The following is a 20,798-nucleotide window of genomic DNA, read 5'->3' on the forward strand; positions in this document are numbered from 1 at the left end:
ACGTGTGTATTGAGGGCTTCAAAGCCCACCCCAAAGATGCTCCTCAATGATGACGGGGCTTCGAAGCCCCTTAATTTTTTTTTCTTTTTTTATTTAATAAAACTAACAAACTTAATATAATAAAAATCAAACTTAATTAAACTAAAATACATAAAAAAACATACAAATAGAAAAAAAATACAACTAATTTTCGGCATCCGAGTCCTCGTTTGCGTATTTTGCCATTATCCTTTCTTTCTTTTTCTCCAAAAACGCCCGCGTGGCCAGATCTAGATGCGAGAGATCCTTTGCGAGGAGCTTGAAGTCCTTCTCTCGTTGCCGTTCCGATTTAGCCTTCTTTCTTTCTTCATGCATGGTTTTGTATTCCGCATGCATCGCTTTTCTTTCTTCGTGTATTATCTTGAGTTCCTCTTTCGAGTGTTTTTTTTCCTCGCGAAACTCTTTAGTTGCAAGCTCCAAGTTGTCAAACCGCGCGCTCACGTCGGAACTCATCGAGGATGTCGTTCTAGACGAAGACCCCCCACCTCTAGCCGCCGCCTTGGCCCTTTCTCTTCCTACCGGACGTGGCAACTCATCTGGTTTATCAAAAAGAAAATCGGGATCACTCTCGTTTAAGTTAAACTGAGAACGGCGATTGATCGGCCGAAGCAGACGTTGTTTTTGACCGTTTGGACGGTCGCGGTGAAGATGCCGGGATCAGATGCCACTTTGGCGAGCTCGTGCATTTCCTCCAAATTTCAAACATCGCCATGCTGAAGTGGTGACCATGAAGGCCCTTGTATTGTTTCAACATGGCCTCAAGAAGGTCGGCGTCGTTCGTGCCGCTTTTTCTGTTGTTATTAAGGCGAGTGTGAATTGTGGAGAAGTGGTTCATTTTTAAAACCATTGCCTTCCATTTGTTGCAGATGGAATCATCCTCGCGGTAGCGACCTCGACCCATTATCTCAAAAACTTATCACGTATTTCTGCCCAAAATATCGCAGTGCGTTTACCGTCACCTAACACCGAGTCTACGGATGATTCGATCCACGCTTGCGCCAACGCCGCTTCCTCATCGTCTTTCCACTTCTTCCTGTCGTACAATTCGGTTGGTGTTTGATCGGCAACAACCTTCTTTTTATGGCTTCGCTTGCGACGAACTTGGGGTTCGTCAACTTGGGTTTCGGGAATTTGGGTTTCCAAAACTTGGGTTTCGGGTGTTTGGGTTTGGGGTGTTTGGGCTTGTGGTGGCGGAGGCATAAACGGCATTGGCATTCGATAAAACATATCGTTTGGAGGCATTGCGTGTACATGCTGGTTGGCAAGGTAAGGGTTGGTAGGGTCATTGTTTGCGAGTAAACTAGCCCACCACCTTTGAGACGGATCCCATGGGTTTGGGTTGGTGTTCGGGTTTTGGTTAGGGTTTGAGCTCGAGCTCGTGTTCTGGTTTGGGTTCGGGTTTGAGCTCGAGCCGGTGAAATTTGAGAAAGGATTCATGGTAGAGAGTTGAGAGTTTTTTGTTTTGAAATTTGATAGTATTTGGTATTTGTTTGTGTATAGAATGATAAAATGAGTTAGTATTTATAAATAAAATAATTAGTTTTTTTTTTAAAAAAAAACTAGCCGTTCAACATGAAAGTTGGGGGGGGGGACCCACCAAAACCACACCAAGCGCGCCGGCCGTTTGAACGATGGAATCCACGGCGCCCAAGGAACAACCGCGCCTCACGCCTCACGGCGGTGCCAAGCCCCATAGCGTATAGTCTAAGGATTCATTTATGTAGATAACCTTCCAGGCCCACTAGCACTATGGTGCTTGCGTAGCCCATTTTCACAGGAACGGTTATCACTGCTAGTGAATTCAGAACAAGGTTTTGGTGGCCGGTTTTGTATATTTTTCAAAGTTTATAGGACTATCCCTAACTTAAGATTGATTTAGTTGATTCAAATTATGAATGATTCGTTTCTTGAAAAATAAGTCTAGCGAGGATGAGTTATTGAACTTGAAAACTCGAAATTCGATATATTTTAACGGATTTTGAATAATGAATCTGAAATTAAAACATCTTACTTGAACTGAATTTTGAACTCGGTTTTTTAAACCAATTTATAATCAATTAATTATGAACCAAACCAAATCGATTATGTAGTTAGAGAGAAAGTTAATGTACAAATTAAATTAGTGTGCTAACTGTGAGAATCAAGTAGTGTAATTATATAATTACATCGTAGTGTAATTACACTATATTGTAATTGTAGTACACTACACTATAGTTACACTATATTGTATATGCATAATTACGCTACTTAATTTTCACAGTTAACAATAATTTTTTTTATCCAAACTCTTGTAGTTAGAATGATCTAGTTTTTGTTGAAAAAAAATACATGCTTTGTTCATTTATATGGGTTAGGTTCACATATAAACACTTATGATAAAAATTAGGGAAGACTAAAAATGACGCATCTTAAAGAAACACTCCATCTTCCTCTCTCTTTCTCTCTCTAGATCTCTGAACCTCTCCTCTCCCCTCCCCTCTACCTTTCTACCACGTCCACCACCATCACTCTACCACTCGTCGTCCGTCGCCGCCACCTACAACCTTCGTCACCCGCCTCTGTTGCTCGAAACCACCACCTGGAACCACCATCCACCGCCACCACCTGCAATATCCGTCATTTCCACCACCACCACCTACAACATCCGTCACCCACCTCTGCCACCCACCAGGGCCGCCCATAAGGTGTGGTCGGGTAGTCGACGACCATAGGCCCGACACCACGCTAGGCCTGAATGTTTATTTTTTTAAAAAAAATTATATGTATTTTTATTAAAACAATATGTATATTTAGTGTTTGTAGTCAATAACATAACAATTCGTTTGGTCTAGTGGCAAATGGGTATTACTCCTAACCCAAAGGTTGTGGGTTCTACTCTCATTTGAGGCAAGTTTAATCCTCTTTGTATACAAAAGTTTTTTTTACAACCCAATTATAACAAGTAAACCCATATAATTGTTTAAAGCCAACAAAAAACTCTTTTTACTTAAGGCTAAAAAAAAAAATTTCGCTTTCGGCCCAAATTCTTTTTATGCTTTCTTGGAGTCGGGCCTGCCACCCACCACCAGCTGCAACCTTCGTCACTAACCGTGACAGATTGGTAAGGTCTGACCCCTCATCACCTCCGTCTCGAAAAGGTCTAACATCTGTTAAAACTGTGGCTTCAGTGCTTCACTGTTGTTAACTTCACGTCTACTTCACCGAATCTTTGCTAACCTCGCTGGCAAATTGTCTTTCACAATTTATTTTTTTTTGCATTCTTGGAGCCGGGCCTGCCACCCACCACCAGCTGCAACCTTCGTCACTAACCGTGACATATTGGTAAGGTCCAACCCTCATCACATCTCTGTCGGAAAGGTCTAACCTCTGTTAAAACTGTGGCTTCAGTGCTTCACTGTTGTTAACGTTATGTCTACTTCACCAAATCTTTGCTAACCTCGCTGCAACTAGTCTTTCACGGTTTTTTGGTGAGCCTAAATGGAGAACAATTGCGACTCCATTGGTCTTCTCTATCTCCACTTCATTAAACTCACTAACAACCACTACATCACAGCTTTTCGGTGAACGGTTTTCGGGTGAACTCGAATGATTGTTACTGGTGGTAGTGAAAGGTGGTGTAGCGGCAGAGATAAGAGGTTGTGGTTGTGGTGGTGAAGGACGGTGGCACAATGTAGTTGTGACCGGAGAAGGGCCACGGGCGAGTATTAACCGAGTGGTTTCACCTAAAAAAAATACAACACAATACAGTGATAAAACACAATGAGAATACACAATAGAAAAACACAATTTTGATAAAAACATGATAGACCATTAGCATCAATCTATGTTGATAAATTACACCCCTACAAGGGGGGAGATGTGGTGGATGTGGTAGCATCACTCATCACACACCCCACCCAATCGAATGGTGTCACATCACCAACCCCAAATCCATCATATGTGACGGTTTTTACTATGGGTGGTGGTGTGGTGTGATGGTGTGTGATGGTTTTTTTAATAAATACTAAATTAAATAAAAAGAAACAATATTACATTAACTAAAAAATAAAACAATATTACATTAAATAAAGACAACTAAATTAAAAAAACCGACAAAAAAAAACCTACGGCCCTTCCCAACCCCACTTTTCGCATATCTCGCGTTTGCGTTGAAGTAGGAGCGATTTAAAGGGTTCCTCAAGATGTTCGTGCGGTTGTAGGAGAAAAGTTAGATCGGCATTTTTTTTTGTTTTTCATTAAAATGGTTGATATACGTCTCCTCACGTTTCATTTTTAAAATATGAGCCTCTTTCCTTCGCTCCTTCGTCTCGGCCATTTCCTCCATCTTAGCCGACTTGTATTCGGCGAAGTTTTCGGCCACCGCTTCCTTTCCAAGTCTTGACGGTTCCCCACTTTTCTTGCGATTCGGCCGTGTGGGTGTGGGTATGTCTTGTCGGGATTGTCTTCGGGTTCCTCTTTCAAGTTCATGTTTGGCATGTTGCATGATAAGCCGCCGGTAGACGTTATGTAGTCCCCGGACTCGTAAGTTTTTGATCTTTTTGAAGAATATCCTTTCTTTCTTGGAGCCGTTGGTCTGTTCAAATCGACCAACGAAATCGGTTCCCACTTCGCGTGATGTCTCGCAATCTCCCACGCTTCCAAGTGGGGAAAATCCCTACATTTGTAAGCTTGGACATATTCGGCCAAAGCGTTCTTTATGATAGTCGCCTCGCTCGCTCCGTTTTATGGAGTTCGGGACTACAAAACATTTAGAAAAAAATATATATATCAAATTATAAAAATAAAGTAACAGATTATAAAATAAATAAACTAAAATAGTTACCTCTCTGACGTAACAAGCATTAAATTTTGACATTTTTTATTCAAATCTCCCCACTTGCCAATCATTTGATCCTTGTTTCGTTCGGTTGCGCCGGGAAGTTTCGAGAAATGTTCTTTAACACGTTTCCAAAACGCTTCTTTTCGTCTAGAGGATCGACGGAAATTTGAGACGGTTGAGATCCAAACATTTGAGATGGTTGAGATCCAAACATTTGAGACGGTTGAGATCCAAAAGTTTGAAAAGCATTATTTGGGTAATTTTGGGTAGAAAAAGGGGGAATAAAAGGTTGGTTTTGATACGATTGGTTTTGGGACGGTTGATAATAACGTTGTTGTTGGGAAGGTTATTGTTGGTTTTGGGACGGTTGAAAAGGTTGGGGATAATAAGCTTGTTGTTGGGAAGGTTGGTTTGTGTCGGGTTCGTCTTGTAAGCGAAATCTCGTCGATTCGCCTAGATTTTGTCGAACCTTTGGTCGGGTTTGGGTTTTCTTTGAACCCGACCCACGTTTCTTAGAACCCTCCATTTGATATGTTAAAAATGGTGTGTGTAATAGAAGATTTTGAGTTGGATTTGAGTTTGATTTGTGTATGTCTTGAAGATATATTTATATAGGTAAATAATGTTTTTTGTTTTTTTTCCAAGCTTCCAACGGCTACATTCCCCCCCCCCCCCCCCCTAACGGCTCTTTTCTTGGAATGCCCCTCTCATCAAGCGTGACACCCATTACGCAAAGATGCCAAATTCCGCGTGACAAGGGGGCGCCGGCGATGTGGAGATGGTCACCACACGTGATGGGTGATCCATCACGTGGTGCCCCGTCCACCCTAATATTATTAATCTATATCTATTTATAAAAGCTAGTAGCTAGAATTACTTCTAAGTCTTCCTATATCTATTTACCCTAACCCTCATTTATATATGTTTTTTTTTTGAAAAAAAAATTGGTTATTTACTCTTTTCACAACAGGAGAATTCGAATCAAGCAGAATCCAAATATTTACATCTAAATCTATTAGAAGTAGAATTTAGTATATAAAAGGGAAAAAACTATAAAAATAACAACAAAATTTCAAGTTTGTTTCAATTAAGTCATTCATATTTTGTTTTGTCTTGATTATGTCACTTAACTTTCATTTTGTCACAATTATTTCACTTAACTTTCAAATTGCGTATAAAACAAGAGATACAACTACTATATTATCGTAAGTGATATATTTACTTATAAAAAAATAGGAAAAAATGTTTGTTTTAATGACGTTTTAATTATTTATGAACATATAATATGAAGGTAAAAAAGATTGTATTAGAATATGTATTGAAAGTTGAGTGACCTAATCGAGACACATTGAAAGTTGAGTGACCTAATTGGAGACAAAGTAAAACGTTGAGTGATCTAATTGAGACAAAGTAGTATATGAGTGACTTAATTGGAACAAACTTAAAACTTGGTTACTATTTTACAAAGAGAAAATGCCAAACCAAATAACCCGACACGGGATTTGATTAATAACACTAAAAACTTTTAATTTTTTATAAAGTTACCCAACATTTATAATTTGTTCCAACATTATGATTTTTTTACAACAATGTTAATTTTTTAATATAATCGACGTAAATGAAGCATATGTAAATCCTAGTTACCGTTTTGCGATTAATATTTCTAATTTGAAGTAAAAGATAATAGAACATGTAACATTTCTTATGGGCAACCTCCTTTTAGTCGTGCTGAATTAGATTTACCCTCTTGATGAAAAAGGAAGGCTTTGGAGGATCAACCTATTAAAGAAGGCCCTGATGAGTAAAAAGAAGTGCATGAATTCTTGATAATGTGTAGGCTTCTTTTCATCTAGATCTGTATATGTATTATCCTCCTTGCTTTCGAATCAATTCCTTGCATTTTCTTTATCAAACCAAATATCCCCGCTGGTGATACGTTTTATCTATTATTGGATTGTACAATATGTAGGTGAAGAGGAAGGTCCCAGCAGAGCCCAGTTGGACCCGCAAGACTCACCTTCAACAGGGACGTCTGCGCAAAAGCTAAACTCGCAACCCCTTGAAGAGGGACGTCTGCGTAGAAACCAACTGGGCCCGCAGGACCCACCATGCTCAGAGACGTGACGTCCTTACGCGCAGTACGCAAGCTGTTCCCGCAGGAAAAGCCTCCCAATGGTGAAGTACTCCGCCTGTTCCAGCAGCTGCGGATACAAACCATCAGGGAAGGCTACCTGCGCAGCAAAGCTACACGCACAAGGCACTTAACTCTTAAATAATTCAGTAATGTCACCTGAAGAAGGAGTGAGCAAGCCGGGAACACTCCCGCACAAAGCCGGGAGAATTCCCGCCCAAATGAGCCAGTCCGTACGATACTGGAGGATCTTTTGTACTGTACCTGACGAGGTATGGACAAAAGATCTGACCAAGGATACGACAGCTCACTGACAACAGTATGACGAGCAGCACGCTCTTGTACTGTATGTCACTATTAGCCGCTGCCTACTCACCAACCTGTCGGAGGACGTGCATGGCATGGCCTGCAGTTGGTGGAACAGGAATAGTACACAGCCGGCCTGGTCACTATCAGCCGCTGCCTATCCACCAACCACCAGCATGGCATGTGCGTAGCCCACAGTTGGCAGAACAGGAACACTATTCAGCCGGCTGTACCTGCTTGGAAACCTACCTTCGGCTATAAATACTCCAACACCTTGGAATGGTATCATCTTATCTCATATCTCATATCTTGATATATTACCTGATATCTGCTCTAGTCATTCTCTTAATATGCACTTATATTCAAGAGCAATCTAGTCTGATTCTCACGCCGGAGGGTGGTCACAAGGAGGTACCCCCCCTTCTCAGTGACAAGCTCACGGTGTCTGTTTTGCAGGTTATCAGAAGAACCATCTTCGCCGGATCTAACCCCTCGTGGGAAACATCTATTTAACCCCCAGATTATCCGTAGTCTGCCCGGGGTCGATTAGTGTTTCTTCATTGGCGCCATCCCTGCATAAAAGCTAGAACTACTTTTTCAGTTTTTTCAAACTTCTGGAAAGATGGTTAAGGTTATTCCGTTGCCAAGGCCAACGAGTGACCAAGAAACACCGGTAACCACAACCCCAGCTAGTGGGGGGAATACCGGCGACTACACAGTTTCTACGAACACTACCCCGGTTACCCAAGCTGGGGCAAGTGCAGTAAATAATCTTTCACTGGGATTCACCGATACCCAGTTAGAGAGACACCGAACGAGGCTCCCCCGCCAAACACTCGATGAAGTTAAAGCATGGGCGGAAGCACGTCAAAAAGAATTCCAAGCTGAGTTGGATGAACACTTACGTTCACTCCAACAGGCCGATGAATTCGGAGAGTACTTGGACGATGATTCGGAGGAATCCGATAGTGACGCAAACCCTCGTCATAGGGCGAAAAGGAAGCGTAAGGAAACGGACTCCCAGCCGAGAAGGCATTTTGGAGAAACCTTCAAACCAAAAAACGCGGGTGGAAACCCACGTGACTTCTCCAAAACATTTAGACCAACTGCTGCAAAAGCGGGAACGTCCAAATTTGCAAGGGACATTGCGGAAGCAATCGCCCCGAAAAGTGCCAAACGGATGTCAAACATCGGCACCTATGATGGTATATCTGACCCAGATGATCATTTGAACAGATTCATAGCGGGGGCAACCGTCAGCAACTGGACGGAACCCACGTGGTGTTATATGTTCCAGATGACGCTGGTTGGAGCAGCCAGAGCGTGGTTCGACCGCCTACCGGTCCACCACATCTACGATTGGGCAGACTTCCAACAGAAGTTTAGCCAACACTTCAGCCAACAAAGAAAGTATACCGAAGAGCAATGGACAATCCTCAATTGCATTCGAGAGGAAGATGAATCTTTGCCAGACTTCATCACTCGCTTCAACTCAAAGAAGCTAAGTCTGGGTAATATTAGCGAAGATCTTGTTTGCGCTGCTTTCATCCAGGGCGCGAACGACCCAGAGCTCATCCGCACCTTAACGGGTAAAGATGGCATGCCATTCACATGGGATGCCATCATGACAGCAGCTAAACGCTTTGCGGAAACGGAGAAGCAACTGCGTAGAGATCTCCCCCAGAGCACAAAGCTCTACACCCAGAAAACAAGAGAAGACAACGTCCTTACCGCCGGACTAAACAAAAAGCGGAAGCTAGGCATTTGGCAGTCAAGGGTAAACTTTGACACCCCATCCGGCTTGCAACATCGGTTAGACGGAAGGGATAACGTACAGTTGAGCCAGAACTCCAGATGGACGCCACTCACCAAAAGCGTCACCGAAATATTCGCCACTGAGAAGCTCCCATGGCCAAAGGCTCCAATAATCCGACATCGTCACAATGCTGATCGGAGCAAATACTGTGACTTTCACAGGACAAAAGGCCACAACACTGAAGAATGCACAGACTTGAAGGACAGCGTCGAAGCATTTGTCAGAGATGGGACGCTCGCGCACCTCGTGGCGTAACGAACGCTGAGCAGGCTGATGCGTGTAGAACCCCAGTTGGGGAAAACACGAATAAAACTGCAGCTTCAATGTTGGAGACTACATACTGCGTAAACAACGAGATTCCGAACCAAGTGCATATCGGCTCGAAAGGCTCGATGACACTCCCAAGAACATGGAAGGGAGCTCAACTACACAGTCTGCATGTAGATCAATTCCAAACTTGTAAAGAAAAGGCCCAGAGCCACTTCTAATGGAAATGATTCTCCTTATCACATTGACGCTGATGGTCTTACATTTATACTTATGACCTTTCCACACTGATATGCCGGTCTTCACCGCATACATAAGTGGGGAAAGAAGTCGTTGCGTGTGGAAGGCGGCAAAAACCCGCATAAACACAAAAAACGGCAAACCTTCACGCAGGTCAGTCATAGGTAAAGTTTGGTCATCCCACTAAATGAAAGTGCCGGTCTTACCCGCACAAATCATGATAGAGGAAACCGAACTAACCTATTGACAACCACGCGTCGAACGGTTAATTTATTCAACACTGATATGCCGGTTTTCACCGCATAAATAAGTGTAAAGAAATCGTTGCGTGTGGACGGCGGCAAAACCCGCGTAAACACAATAAACAGAAAACCTTCACGCAGGTCAGTTATAGGTAAAGTTTGGTGATCCCACTAAATGAAAGTGCCGGTCCTAACCGCACAAATCATGATAGAAGAAACCGAACTAACCTATTGACAACCGCGCGTCGAACGGTTAACTTATTCAAAATACTTAGAAAATTTCTAACGGAAGGATGAGGAAAACCTCCACGCAGGACAGATATAGGTGAAGTTTAGCCATCCGACCAAGTGCAAGTGACGGTCTTACCCGCACAATCACGAAGGAGGAAGCAAAACTTCAACCTATTATCTACCACGTTCAAAGGTTAACTTATTCAAAACACTTAGAAAATTTCTAATGAAAAGATGAGGAAAACCTCCAGGCAGGTCAGATATAGGTAAAGTTTGGCCATCCTAAGTGCAAGTGACGGTCTTACCCGCACAATCACGAAGTAGGAAGCAAAACTTCAACCTATTATCTACCACGTTCAAAGGTTAACTTATTCAGAACACTTGGAAAGTTGCTCATTTAAACTAAAGTATGCATGAGCAAGTCATATAACGTTTATAAAGCAAGTCATCCACTGAAAGTAGCGGTCCTACCCGCACAAAGATTTGTATTCCATAATAATTCAAAGTATTACAAGAATGGCCGGGTAACTACCCGCCTACATGAATATAAATCTATACAACGTAAACCTATCCTAACAGTGGGAAGGGATCTTAAGGTTCAAGCTTCAGGACCACTCTCTCCAAACCCACTTGTACCCGCACCATCAGATGGCTGTGGCGGTTCAAGGAAGGTCTTTAGAATGGTTAGCCCATCATCAGTAGCAGCAACTTCGTTCACCTTCTCCACCACTGGATGCGGGAAGGTAGCATACTGGTTCACTGCTTGGTCATAAGCAGCTTCAGTATCCACATCATATAAAGGGAAGTTGGAAGGCGGGATGCCCTTCTCAACGAACCCTAGACCAAGCAGGAAGCCAGCCTTTTCCCCATCCTCATGAGAAGCGTTGAGGGCTGCGCTCATGGCATCATCGTATGATGTGTCCATGAAGACCCGATGCACAACCTACAAGAAAAAATACAAGTATCAAAACCTTTTCTATGTACAAAGAAAAGCGTAAAGATATTATGAAATTACGCATACCTAAGACAACGCTTCTCGAAGAAGCCATTCCTTGGCAACCAGAGCCTCCTGGAGGGCAGCTTGAGCTTGGTTACGGGCGAGTTTGGCTTCACTTTTGTTAAGGTTGGCAAGCAACACTTCCTTAGCAGAAGCCTCTTCAACGCCCTTTAGCTTCCGCTCAGTGTGGTCAAGCACGCCCCTCTGGTCCAAGATCTCTTGGAGCTTCTTGGCGTCTTCCATAGCCAAGGCATCATGAGCCTGCTGGAGCCTCTCTAGCTTGGCTTTAAGCTCCTCATTCTCAATGCGTAGAGGCTCAGCAACAGCTTCAGCCTTGGTGGCCCTCTCAGTTGCGTTCCGTGCAGTTTCCTTAGCCAGCCGAAGCTGTTCGTTAACAGCTTGGGCAGCCTTGGAACGGGCCTCAATACGGGCCTGAACTTCAACTTCAAGGGCCTGGAAGGCCTTCTCCTTTTCCGCAGCCACTGCGGCAAGCCTCTTGTTCTCCTCCCAGATGGCCCGCACCTGAGCCACTTCCAGGCTACGCGCCGTCTTTAACTTGTCGTTTTCACGACAAAGTAACTCGACGCGCGGCTGCATCCGGGCAAGGAGAATCCGCAGTTCATTCGACAGCCTACCCTCCTGGTAGCTGGACATGGCTTCCCCCAGCGCACCGGCGGGGGCGGCGTGACGTGCCCATTCGACGCATTCTACAGGCGTCCGAAGGGTTGTTCCTCGGCGGATGTTCCATCGTGGAACATACACTTCATTGGAATCCGACACTGCAAAAGCAAAAAGCAGTTAGGAAAAGATGATAAAAAAATATATATGTATAAAATAAAGGCCAAAATAACCCTACGCACCTGTAGGGTCGACGACAGGCCTGTAGCCGCCAAACCCATCACCCGAACCTAACGGATATCCATCCAAGAGGTCAGGCAGATGGGAAGGAGGCAGAGATTGGCTTGACGCCCCAACCCCGGACATACCTGAAGGACCGGCCGTAGTCGCCGGCGCCGGAGGAGGCATAGCGGAGGCCGCTGCGGTAGAAACCAGTGGAGGTGAACTCACCGGAGGTGAACTCACACCCGCGGCCGCGGCTGCGGAAGAATCCACAGAAACACTCACCGCCGGCTCAGTGAATGAATCAGTAAATATGGCACTGACAGCCGGCGGGGACTTCGTCACAGTTGGAACAGTTGGCTCAACCGGGTGAGCAACTGAACCAACTGAAGCAGGCGCAGTCGCCTGGGTCATCGCCTCAGGTAGGTTGACCAAACCTACCTTCATGGGTCCAGAACTGCTACCTCCCGCTCCACCCTGGAATGCGGTAGCATCCACGCCTGCACAAAGAAGATATAAGTATAATGGTGGAAAGCTATGCAGTAAAAAGTAAAGGAAGATTATACTTACGGGTTTTCTTGAGCCTAAAGGTGCGAACAGGCGGGGACGAACCCGATGGAGCCGGCCTCTTCATACCGGTCACCGTCGTCGTCCTGGGCTGCTCGGAGGTGACAGTCGTCTCAGCCTCCGGAGCAGTGGTCTCAACACCACCTGGGTTCCCCGCCGCATCCTCGCTCTCGGTCTCCTAATTTGACCGGTTCACCGGATCGGCAGTGGAGGCAACTTTCGCCTTCCCCTTCCCGCCGGCAGCCTTCTTTTTCCGCACCAACAAAGGACCATCTGCGGATTCCTCGTCAGAAGATGACAAGATTAGAGGAATTCCCGCAGAGGTTTGAGCATTGAGAGGGCGAGGGTCAAAAAGTTCTTTACCTGGCCGCCTGGCGCTCAGGATCTCGTGGCCTGGCGGGTAGACCTCCACGAACCGATCCGCCGTTTGCTCAAGGATGGGCAACTCGTTCTCATCTAAAGCACGAGTACCCATCCGAGCGAGACCATCACTCTCCCGCGGCTGCAGGAGAGACTGCAAGTCGTTTCCCTCTGTAAACAAAAAGAAAAAACGGTTAGAACAAAAACCCTAAATTAACGGATAATATGAAGCATACCGTAAGGGACAGAGTTCAAACCGTATTCGAGGACGATGGTAATCTGGGACGCCTCCTTCCACACCCGGCTCATCCCGAGCATCACCATCCCGGACTCCGCAAAGTGGTACACCGGAGTCTGGATCCGGGAGATCTTGGCGAACCATCCCGCCTCCTGGTAGTTGAGGGCGTGAAGGGCGGGGAGTGCTTTCCCATTCTTAAACGTCATCGCAAGGGGGACGACGCGAGAGGAGATATAAAAAAACTCCCGCTTCCACGACCGAAGACTGCGCTCGGTAGCGCAGATCTTAAAACCCTTGATCCGATTGACCAAGGTGTACCACCCCTGGATGCACCTCCAGGAATAGAAGGTCATCAACCGATCAACGTGGGGCTCCACGCCCAGGATGAGGCACACCCACTCAAAGTGGCGGATCTTGGCGATCGCCATCGGGTGTACCTCCGTCAGATGCACACCGTGCCTCTCCAAGACACGGTATACAAACTTCGTCAATAGGAACCTGAGATTCCCATAAACGAAAAATGCAGCGTACACCCCTATCTTGCCCTTGGGGCATCGTACACCGTCTGGTGTGGCTCCGGAAACTCAGGCTCGAACGGCTCGAGCATGAACTTCCGGACGACGTACTGATAGAGGTCGGCCGGAAGAGCACACTGGCACTCGCCAGCAGTACTCTTGTCATCCTTATCGGAAGTGGACGACGGATTCTCGACGAACACGTCAGACTCCTCGGCAAAAGAAGACATTCTGGAAGGATGAAAGGCAACGATTTCAGAGAATATTCGCCGGAAATCGCTTAGAAGGAGAAGACAGAAGTGAAAGTGTGGATTACAAAGGACCCTCTCCCCCTTTATATACTCATCGCAATAAATGCGATGAATTTAATGCGGAAGAGAGAGAAATCACAGGTGTAATGAAACTATGACACGTGGCAAAGACCAAGCTGGCAACAGCTGTCGAAAGAACGCATGCCATAAATTTCACGGCCACGCGCCCGAAAACTCGCGCCCACGCGCCTGAAAAAGCGTCTGGAATGACCATGTACTGTCACGTCGCCATAACTTCCTGCACGTCCTGACACTGTCAGAAGAAACCGTCGGACGACGTTTCAACAATTTGGACTGTTCTTATCATTTCACCAACTCTTCGAATTTCAAAAAGATTCAAAAAGATTCAAAAGTAAGCGGGAATATACCCCTTACCTTGGCAACCAAGTAACTATAAGACAGGTGCGAGTACAGTGTTAAGGCAAAACCCTTCACATACTTAGCACCTGCAAGGAATTGAAGCTAAGAATACCTCGGCAACCAAGTAACCATAAGACGGGTGCGAGTACAGTGTCAAGGCAAAACCCTTCACATACTTAGCACCCGCAGGGAATTGAAGCCAGGAATACCTTGGAAGTAAAGTAACTATAAGACGAGTGCGGGTACAGTGTCAAGGCGAAACCCTTCACATACCTAGCACTCCGCAGGGAATTGAAACCAAGAAGGATCTTCTGGGCCGTGCTTGCGGAAACGGGAATAACATCCCCGCATAGCGGGAACGTCGAGAACTAGATTGTTTGAACCTCCAAGATGGAATTGGTTGTTTAAACATAATTGATCACTATGTTCAAAACTACCAAAACCTCATGGAGAATCTACACAAGTGGAACTCAACGCTCCTGATTTGCGAGGAGGTTACAGACCTACCCGCATCACACCCAAAGATCAAGCAGAAAAGTCGGGAATTTCTGCACGTGACATTAGGACTTCCGCGGGAAGAATCCCCATGGAAAACCTTAAAACTAAACCCTTTTCAAAACCCTTTGCCTAAGTCCAAAAGTTCACCTCACTTATTAACAATTCATGAGAAGAACATTGGACTGGGGGGACTTGAAGAGGTAGGTCCCAGCAGAGCCCAGTTGGACCCGCAAGACTCACCTTCAACAGGGACGTCTGCGCAAAGGCTAAACTCGCAACCCCTTGAAGAGGGACGTCTGTGTAGAAACCAACTGGGCCCGCAGGACCCACCATGCTCAGAGACGTGACGTCCTTACGCGCAGTACGCAAGCTGTTCCCGCAGGAAAAGCCTCCCAATGGTGAAGTACTCCGCCTGTTCCCGCAGCTGCGGATACAAGCCATCAGGGAAGGCTACCTGCGCAGCAAAGCTACACGCACAAGGCACTTAACTCTTAAATAATTCAGTAATGTCACCTGAAGAAGGAGTGAGCAAGCCGGGAACACTCCCGCACAAAGCCGGGAGAACTCCCGCCCAAATGAGCCAGTCCGTACGATACTGGAGGATCTTTTGTACTGTACCTGACGAGGTATGGACAAAAGATCTGACCAAGGATACGACAGCTCACTGACAACAGTATGACGAGCAGCACGCTCTTGTACTGTATGTCACTATTAGCCGCTGCCTACTCACCAACCTGTCGGAGGACGTGCATGGCATGGCCTGCAGTTGGTGGAACAGGAATAGTACACAGCCGGCCTGGTCACTATCAGCCGCTGCCTATCCACCAACCACCAGCATGGCATGTGCGTAGCCCACAGTTGGCAGAACAGGAACACTATTCAGCCGGCTGTACCTGCTTGGAAACCTACATTCGGCTATAAATACTCCAACACCTTGGAATGGTATCATCTTATCTCATATCTCATATCTTGATATATTACCTGATATCTGCTCTAGTCATTCTCTTAATATACACTTATATTCAAGAGCAATCTAGTCTGATTCTCACGCCGGAGGGTGGTCACAAGGAGGTACCCCCCCCCTTCTCAGTGACAAGCTCACGGTGTCTGTTTTGCAGGTTATCAGAAGAACCATCTTCGCCGGATCTAACCCCTCGTGGGAAACATCTATTTAACCCCCAGATTATCCGTAGTCTGCCCGGGGTCGATTAGTGTTTCTTTAGCAGGATTTGAAAAGATTCACTACACACATTAAAAATACATCTATATGACTTGTCATCATGTTACCCTTGTTTTATACCCGGTGTGTATATGTTTATGTGTAAATAATGTAACCAAATATTCTAAGACGTTCAATACTACGTATCGTTCCATATAAGGGTGGTAAACCAAACCAAAATGGATTGTTTTAGATCAAGATGGATAAATTTTAAAAGTAAAATGGGTTAGGATGGATCATAAAAATTCTTCAACAGGGTCAGGATGAGTTGGAAATATACAAATGAGTTTCATTTATAGGTTAAAATGAGTCAAAACAAAATATCCAAGTTATCCAAAATTTATCTAATTCAAAATACCCAAACTATCACGTGCGAAACAAAACTCATCCGAAATTCGAAAAACGATCAAAACGAAATAAAAACTCTGAACCGACTAAATGAAACAAAAAGCAAACTGAACCGAAACAGAAAAACGACCAAAACTAAACACAAAAAAACCGGAATGAAATCGAAAAACAGACAAAAACGAAACAAAAAAGCTAAATGCAACCAAAAAGCTAACCAAAACTAAACAAAAACACCGAATCGACTAACCGAAACAAAACTGAATCGAAATAGAAAAACGTACAAAACGAAACAAAAAAACCGATATGAAACCGAAAAGTTGACCAAAACGAAAAAAAAAAGCAAAATGTAAATGAAAAGCTGACAAAAACAAAACAAAAACACCGAACCGACCAAAACGAAACAAAAAAACCAAAACGAATGTAAACCGAAATAGAAAATGACCAAAACGAAACAAAAAAAAAAGCGAAATGCAATTGAAAAGCTGATCAAAACAAAACAAAAACACTGAATCGACCAGAACGAAACAAAAAAAGCTAAACGAAATTGAACTGAAATAGAAAAACGACTGAAACAAAACAGAACTGAAATAGAAAACGACCGAAACTAAACAAAAAACTGAAATGAAACTGAAAAACTGACCAAAAGAAAACATAAAAAACTAAATGCAATTTAAAAACCGGATCAAAACGAATTAAAAACACCGAACCGACCAAAAAGAAACAAAAAAACTGAAACGAAACTCAACCGAAATAGAAAAACGACCAAAACGATACAAAAAAACCGACATGACACCGAAAAACTGACTAAAACGAAACTAAGAAAAGCGAAATGCAATCAAAAAGCTTAACAAAACGAAACAAAAAAACTGAAACGTAACCGGCCAAAATAAAATAACATGAATCGAAGCGAAACAAAAAAAAAAACGAAATGAAACCAAAAAAGCTGACTAAAATAAAACAACACTAAAAGAGAAAAACTGAGAAATCGAAACCGAAATCATTGAAACCGAGCAAATACCGAAACCGACCGAAATGAAAAAAAAACAAAATCGAACCGAAAAAAACCCGAAAAACTCGAACTTGAACCGGTACAAAACGTTTTTTTTTCTTTTTTTAATGAACGAGGATGACAGGGGAAAACATTTTAGTTATTTTCCATTTTGCGTTTTTTATTTATATTTTGAGTTATTATTTTTTAATAGTTTTTTTGAATATTTTTTGAGGGGTTTTTAAAACCCTTTGTATGTCAAACTTAACCTGAGTTAAGATGGGTTAGCTTTACCCATCTTGACCCATATTCATGCTAACCCTTTATTTTAAAAATCATCCTAACCCCATACTTATCCTTACTCATCACCAAATCCAGCACAACCAACTCACATTGCCACCTCTAGCACTTCCATACCATGTTTCTTGAGAGGTCGCGTCCTTAACACTATTCGTTGGTGCACAATTTAGTAGTTGGCTCATCTATTTATTTTTACTCAACATATATCAAGTAGCTTCTTTAATTTCTTTCAAAAATTCTTTTTGAAGGTTTAATCAAGGTTCTATTTTTTTTTCTTTTTGCAACACCGTTTTATTGCGGAATGTAGCAGGTGGTCTTTCGGTGCTTAATTACATTTTCTTGTAAACCTTAAAGAAGTGAATCTGCCTCCATTGTATGGACGAATTGTATCATATGATCATTGTGGTTTTTACCATCAACTTGAATAATTTGAAATAACAAAAAACCTATGATTTTTCCTTAAGAAAGTACGCCCATGACTTTCTACTCAAATCATTATATATAAACACAAGTATGTATTGACTGCCTCAAATGGATACTATTCTCATGTCTATAAAAATCTGTGGGGACTGTTGAATCTGGAAAAGACTAATTTGTCAAAGACCAAACAACTACAACAGATTATAAAATCAGTTGTTTCACATTTTAAACTATAAAGTATAAAGATCTGCATCGAAAGTGTTGACTGCTGACATGGAACAACGGATCTGGAAAACAACTAAAGACCCTAAATAGAACACTAAACTACTGAAGATCAAAGCACTGAAGAAGACAGCCGTAGTTAGGTTTCCATTTGTATTTTATCAGTTGTTTAGAGATTTTCCATTCTATCAGTTACGGATGAGAACGGGACCGTACCGGTACCGACCGGTCCTGGTCCCGAAATTCGCGAATTCTTGGTACCGGTACTAGTACCGAAATATTCGGTTCGGTACGGGACCGGGATTGAAGGTTAAAATTCGAGAAATACCGGTCCCGTCCCGTATCGTACCGGTACCGAAACTTAAAACTTTGGTACCGATTTCGGTACCAACCGGTACCAGTACCGATTTTGCTCATCCCTACTATTAGTTGTCTCATGTAAAGTTGTTATATGTCACTATCATCCCTTAGCTCATCAGCACATTGCATGCGTATAAAATGAACAAAAGGGTCTCTTGTTCATAATTAATAATTTTTCACACACCAAGTTCTTTGTAAAAGTACAAATATCAAAAGGATTTGATGAGCTAGGGGTGAGAGATCATTTGATTATGGTTAATGAAATGCTTCTTCATTTGAACTCCTAGTTTGTGTATTTACTTTTAGTTTCCTCTCCATAAACTCAAATTGATTCATTCATAACATAAAGAATTTAATCAAATCGGATCTTTAAAGTTTAAAGGTTAGAATAGTTTTTAAGCTAAGCTGGTCAAGTGTTTAATATTTGATACAACACGGACTAGTTTAAGTAACTTTGATGATATCCAAGATTGATTTGTAACGAAAGGAGTGAGTGGATGTTTGACTAATGTGTATGCTTCACATATTGGTTATCATTTATTTAAGAAATGCTATTCTTACTTAAGTTGTAGAGAGACTTTAAAATAGGGGTGAGCAATAATCAAATCATTAACTGAAACCGAACCGTACCGAAGTAACAAAAAACCAAAATAATCGAAATTAACCGTACCAAACTCTTCATTTTTTTTTTTTATATTTTCCAGCCTTTTTTCCTCTATTTCATGTATTATATGTATTAATAGTTTAGTACTATCATTTTCATGTATTTATATCTCCATTGCATGTAATAATATCTCAATTTCATATATTTATACCTTCACTTCATGTAGTTATACCTTCATTTCATGTATTTAAACATTCATTTCATGTAATTTTAAGCAAAATTTTAGCTCATGTTTGATATCGGTTATTAACCAAAATTAACCGAACCGAACCGATAATCAATAGGTTTGGTTAGGTTAAAGCTAATAACCGAACCGAACCGAACCGTGCACACCTGAAGAAACACGGATTTACTCCCCTAGACGGGTCGTAGATCCGATGAGTCCACATGGTATGATACGGATAACAACCAATACGATATAAGCCCAACTTCCCAAAGTCCAGTGACGTAAACCTGCAAAACCAACACCGTGAGCTCGTTACAGGAAGGATAAGAGGGGGGAGGGGTCTTCCCATAACCACCATCCTGCGTGAGAATAAGTACAGTTCTGATGACGATAAATTAATTAAGTATATAGAAAGTACAGTGGGAGTGATTGAATACCTCATGAAGATTGAGAAGGTATTTGTAGCCGAAAAATGTGGGAAGATGATTGGGCCAACTGTCCTTTTCAGAAGATGCTCTCGTAATCACCTGGACACGTGTCCTCAAATGATAGGTTCAGTTATACGTTGCATGTGCATGTAAAACAACCTGGACACGCGTCTTTATGAGATAGGATGATAAATAACTTTGGCCATGTGCTCGGTTATAACGGCCTTGCCATGTGTACTTTACTCATTGGTCGAGAGATCACGTATTGCCCATTTAAAGCATCTTGGTAAATCTTCTAGAAAGTAATTAGTTAATTACAGCTGTTCTGAGGCATCACCTCCTGGTCGTTCAGGCGGACAAATACTTTGTCCTGCGGATGACTTCTTAGGGTGCCCGGGTGTTCCCGCATAAGTCATATGGGTGTTCCTTCCTTGGACGGTTATGCGGGTGATTCATATGTTCTGCGGGCGTCTTACGAGTAGGGATCCTCTGACCCGCGGGATATTCTTAAGGGTATTTGGGTCTTTTTAATACCCTACCTCTATAAGTCCCCCCAGTCCAGTGTTTCTTCCGCATGAAACATTTTTATGCGGGTGAAATTTTGGACTTCAGGGTTTTTTTGGGGATTTTTCTGAAATTCGCAAGTTGTGGTGAAGATATTTTGTAATGGCTAACCATACTGATAGTACGATGTGACAGCTTGCAGGCGCGTGTGTCAAGGAGTGCGACGTTTATGCCGGCTATCACTGTACCTGACTGTTCACCTTTTTGCTTTTTCGAATTTCCCACATGACGTGGCATTTGTCGATTGGATCCCAATGTTCTCTATCCACTGTTTATATCCCATCGCATTAATTGCGATGGGTATAAATAGTGGAGGTTGCCTTCTTTCGGAAGTTTTATCGC

The sequence above is a fragment of the Bidens hawaiensis genome, unplaced genomic scaffold (genome assembly GCF_021521415.1).
Source record: "Bidens hawaiensis isolate Kalapana, Puna unplaced genomic scaffold, B.hawaiensis_p1.1 tig00010181_1, whole genome shotgun sequence".
Classification (NCBI taxonomy): domain Eukaryota; kingdom Viridiplantae; phylum Streptophyta; class Magnoliopsida; order Asterales; family Asteraceae; genus Bidens; species Bidens hawaiensis.